Here is a 5755-nt window from a genome sequence, read left to right on the forward strand (position 1 = left end):
ACATTTTCACTTTTACATCGGTGGAAATCGGTGATCCATGTTGTGGACAACACTTTCCAAAGCATCGATTTCCAATTCGAGGATTTGGAGTTTAAACTCTTCGGTGAGGATTGCATTTGGAGACCACAATGAAGAATACCCAGAAGCTATGACCTAATGTATTAATTTCTCATTAAATGTTTTTTTAATGGTTTTGATATCAACAATAGATATTTATTGTTGACATCTGTGAGTTTTGGGTTCTCTGTTTGTTGACATAGATGTCAACAATTGACATATATTGTTGACATCAATGCCAACAATAGATGTTAATTGTTGACATATAACATCAATTGTTGCCAATATTCTTAACAATTGTTGACATTTTGTTACATGCATGGGTTGAATCATCTGGAGACACATCCCTTCCGTCAAAGCCCTCATTCATGCCCCAACAAAGATTCAGAGGTATGTAAATTGTATTCTTTGTTGATTTCTGTCTAGTAAAAATAACATTTCTAGCATCTACTTTTTAACACAAGCTCAGTTGAAATCTGTGGAAGACACAGTCAACCATATGAAAGGGGAGTGGAGTTTGTTCAGGATAAACATGAAATAAAGTTTCCAAGAATCCACAAAAAGTGTCAAAGATCAATTGTTGGAGCTGTCCAACAAGAATTCACAAGAAAATGTGGCCGATCCGGGACCAAATGATCGGGTTGAAGACATCGGAGCCGCAGTAAAATTAAAGGTCTGTTTGTCCTCTTTCCAATGCCACCGGTTTTGGGTCAAAAGGACATCGGAGCCGCCAGATATGGCGATTTTACTCTAAGGTGCGCGGCTGTTCCGAAAGTCCAGTTTTTTATAATTCCGGATTTTCATAGATATGATCTTAGAAACTCTCCCCGCATCTCTTGATACCTCCAAGATGAACTACTCCATAAACACGCTAGAGTACATTGTTACCAAGCTTATGAAGGAACTTCACACTGCTGTAGGTCTCACTAAGAGAAAGAGAAATCTAGGAGAGGCACATGTTACCGAGCAAAAAGCCTCCACCTCTGGAACTAAGAAGAGACCTCATAAGGCCGATAAAAAGAACTGTCATGCCTATCTCAAAGCAAAGGAACATAGTATTGTACTAGTTACCAAAGCATGCTTAGTAGCTAATAATGTATCAACGTGGATTCTTGACTCCGATGCTACTAACCATATTTGTTGTTCCTTGAATGGTTTCAAGAAAACCAAAAGCTTAGATGAAGGCGAGTTCTGTTTCAAATGGGGTGATGGGAGCCTGGTGTCTGCGAAGGCTGTGGGATCCGTGACGCTGTCTTTTGAAGACCGCATTTTAAACTTGAATAATGTTTATTTTGTTCCTGCCTTTGGGAAGAACTTAATATCCATTGCTCGTCTTCTTGAGCAAGATTATTGTTTAAAGTTCATTAAGAATGGAATTCGTATTTCGTTTCCTGATAATTCTTTTGTCACTGATGCATGTATGAAGAATGCTCGTTTCTACATCTATCCCGCTCAACCTTCTCTTTTAGACACCGAAATAGATAATGATCTAATTAGGGAGCCAAAGAGGATCAAACTTTCTGAATCCTCCGATCTAACAAAATCAACATACCTATGGCACTTAAGACTTGGTCATATCAGTCTAGATAGGATTAAGAGACTTGTGAGGGACGGTCCACTCCAAGCCTCTGCAATAGGTTCACTACCTACTTGTGAATCCTGCATAGAAGGAAAAATGACTAAGCGACCTTTCTCCGATAAGGGTCGAAGAGCTACTGAGTTGCTGGAACTAGTACATTCTGATGTATATGGTCCGCTCAGCCAACAGGCACGTGGAGGATACGAATACTTCATTACCTTCACCGATGATTACTCGCGATATGGTTTTGTCTATTTGCTCAAACACAAATCCGAGACCTTTAACGTATTTAAGGTCTTTAGGGCTTTAGTGGAAAAGCAAACTGGCAAAGTGATCAAAACCCTTCGATCTGATCGAGGTGGTGAGTATATGTCTGGAGAGTTCGATGACTTTCTTAAAGAAGAAGGTATCGCTTCTCAGCTTACCGCACCTGGCACACCTCAACAAAACGGAGTGTCAGAGAGAAGAAACCGAACTCTTATGGAGATGGTTAGATCAATGATGAGTTACTCATCACTCCTTCTTTCCTTTTGGGGATATGCCCTCGAAACAGCCGCTTATATTCTGAACCAAGTTCCGTCCAAGACGGTTCCTGGTACTCCTTATGAACGATGGACTGGCCGTAAAGTGAATCTTGGCCGCATCAAAATTTGGGGTTACCCCGCACACGTGCTGAGGCAAAAGACTAGTAAGTTGGCTAGTAGGTCAGAATTGTGTCTGTTCATTGGATATCCAAAGGAAACCAAGGGTTTTACTTTCTATAGTCCCGAGGACGATAAGACTTTTGTTAGCACGAATGCTCGTTTCCTTGAGGAGGACTTTATGAAGGATGCAAAACCTAGAAGCAAAATTATGCTTGAAGAAAAGTTGGGTGAGGAAGCTTCTACCCCATCTGTAAGAACTGTTCTTACCCCAACTGAAACACAACCTAACTCATCAGAATCTCGTCAAGTAGTACTTCGACGTAGTGGGGGGGCTACTCAAAAGCCTGACAGGTATATGTCCTATGGAGACTCTCTCGTAGCCGTCTCTGACATGGATGATCTTGTTTCCTATAGCCAAGCGATAGCTTGTTCTGAATCAAACCTTTGGCTTGACGCCATGAAAGTTGAGATGCACTCGATGTATGTCAACAAAGTCTGGAAACTTGTAGACCTTCCTGAAGGGATTAAACCCGTAGGTTGTAAGTGGATATACAAGAAGAAAAGGGTCCTGATGGGAACGTCGAGACGTTCAAAGCACGACTTGTGGCTAAGGGTTATACCCAACAAGAAGGATTGACTATGAAGAAACCTTATCGCCAATCGTGATGCTTAAATCCATCCGCATACTCCTATCCATAGCTGCAGCTCTCGACTATGAGATCTGGCAAATGGATGTCAAGACAGCCTTCCTGAATGGCAATCTTGACGAGCGCATTTACATGGCTCAACCAGACGGTTTCGTGGAAGAAGGTCAAGAGACCAAGGTTTGTGAGTTGCTTAAGTCCATTTATGGATTAAAGCAAGCATCTAGGTCATGGAATATTAGATTCGATGAAACTGTAAAGAGCTTCGGCTTTGAACAGTCAATAGATGAGCCTTGTGTTTACAAGTTAATACACGAAGGCAAAGTTGTGTTTCTGGTACTATATGTCGATGATATACTACTCATTGGTAATGACGTGGGTAAGTTGTCTGAGGTTAAGGTCTGGCTGGCAAATCAATTCGATATGAAGGATCTAGGAGAAGCCGCGTACATTTTGGGGATCCAAATCTTTCGAGATAGGAAAAATTGGACACTGTCGCTCTCTCAAGCCTCTTATATTGATAAGGTGATGGATCGCTTCTCGATGCAAGACTCCAAGAAGGGCCAAACACCCTTTAGGCATAGAGTCTCATTCTCTAAGGACCAGTCTCCCAAGATTGCACAAGAGATTGAAGACATGAGGAAAATTCCTTACGCCTCTGCCGTAGGAAGCCTCATGTATGCTATGCTTTGCACTAGACCTGACATCTGTTTCGCCGTTGGCGTAGTTAGCCGTTTCCAATCCAACCATGGACCCGAGCACTGGATTGCTGTTAAGCATGTTCTTAAGTATTTTCGAAGAACTAGGAACTTGATGCTTACATACTCAGGTACTGACCTGACTATGACGGGATATACCGACTCCAATTTTCAAGCGGACAAGGATTCCAGGAAATCCACTTCGGGATCTGTGTTCATCCTTAATGGTGGAGCTGTTGTGTGGAGAAGTATTAAGCAATCTTGCATTGCTGACTCCACAATGGAAGCAGAATATGTGGCTGCTTGTGAAGCATCCAAAGAGGCTGTATGGCTTAGAAAATTCCTTAAGTATTTGGAAGTTATTCCAAACGTCGACAAGCCCATGACCCTTTATTGTGATAATAGTGGGGCTGTCACTAACTCAAAGGAACCTCGAAGCCATAAATGCTCTAAGCATATTGATAGGAAATACCATTTGATTCGAGAGATCGTGCAGCGCAAAGACGTGGAAATGAAGAAGATCTCAACGGTGAACAACCTAGTAGATCCATTTACCAAGGCCCTAGCGAACAAGGTCTTCGACCAACATCGAGATGGATTAGGCATGAAGGACTATACACATCTTCTTTGAGTCAAGTGGGAGTTTGTTGTCAATGGTGCCCACAAGAAGAGTTATAGTCTTTATATTGTACATTTGATGTAATAAAGTCTCATGAAGACTCTTGCTTGTAATTGCTTATTCATTAATAAAAAGTTGAAACGTTCATTCATTCTTCCTTGTCTGTTTGAAGCTTTATGATAGAACATTAGTCTTTAGTCCATAAACAAACTAAACAACTTACGAAGAGACAAATGTAGATTTGCATGAACAAACTCTTCGTAGTTTGCTTAAAACGATATATTCGCAATCTAAGGGTCAAAGGACTATTGACCTCAGTATGATTGTTAGAAGAATCTATGATGTCTGGTTATGAGGCATTGAGAGTTGGAGACTCTATAGTTCTTCTAGGTATCTTCCGAAGGTACTGAATTGACCAGTGGACTTCTAGAGACAAGATAAGAACAAACCATTTAACCTCTTATGTCTCGAAGTCACTACGTATGAATTGCATCGTGCTTACCTTAATCCTGAAATGAGACATGCCATTTCACAGCTTACGTATTTTCATTTGAGAAAGTCAGAGTTTGGACTCACTATGTGATTCCGAACAGGGCCTATTGGTGAAGTACTAAGTTGTGAGAATGTCATGAGTAACTTTGTGAAGTTCTCATAGATATGGAATTCATGTACAAGATTGCTGAAATGCAATGTATATCACCTCATGCTTTGTTCCTTGGAATGTGAATAAATGAACTGGCCAGTGTCCAAATTGATTCATGACTCTTTTGGATGAAACAATGTGACTTGTTAGTTCCTCGTCAATACATTGTTTCTAACTTATTCACAAGCGACAAAGGAGTTGAGGAAATAACAGCTAGAAGGGTAAAATGGTAATTTTGTAAATCCCGACTAGCTGATGATATTCATGAAGGGTAAACACTGATAATATTCTGTGGATCCACTCATTACAATTAGGTTGAATTCTTGAGTAGAAAATAAATTCATTTGAACCGAGAGATTTTCAGTGTCAACTCTTTAGTGGAGTCAGTTGACATTAAGCTAAACTTGGAAAAGGTTTGTGAACTTTTGAGTCCAAGTGTTTAGCTCAAGCTTTGTTCATTTGGATCCATGAGGTCATTGTCACGAATCACATCGAGTAGGAATAGTTAAACTAGAAGTTAAGTCAAAACAAAAACGAGACAAGTTTTTCGAAAATTGTCAAAAGGGTATTATTGTCTTTTGAGACATAGGATGAAATGAATGTCAATAAATTTTTTGACAAGGTCATTTAGTGACATATATCACTCGGCCAATATTAGTCTTATTGGGCCGTGTGGATTAATTTCATTTCATAAGAATTTTATTGAAAATTCTTAATGGGCCTTTTTCATGTTGTCATGAACAAATGGAAAAGCTTATAGAAGGCCTTTCTGGATTGAAATAGGCGCCCAACATACCCAAAGAAAGAGAGAATATTTTGTGCATGAATGTATGAAGATACTTGCCAAAAGAAAAAGAGGAAACAAATTTCC

Source organism: Urtica dioica, chromosome 3 (assembly GCF_054948205.1).
Source record: "Urtica dioica subsp. dioica isolate 48M chromosome 3, U.dioica_male_clone48M_v1_H2, whole genome shotgun sequence".
NCBI classification, from domain to species: Eukaryota; Viridiplantae; Streptophyta; class Magnoliopsida; order Rosales; family Urticaceae; genus Urtica; species Urtica dioica.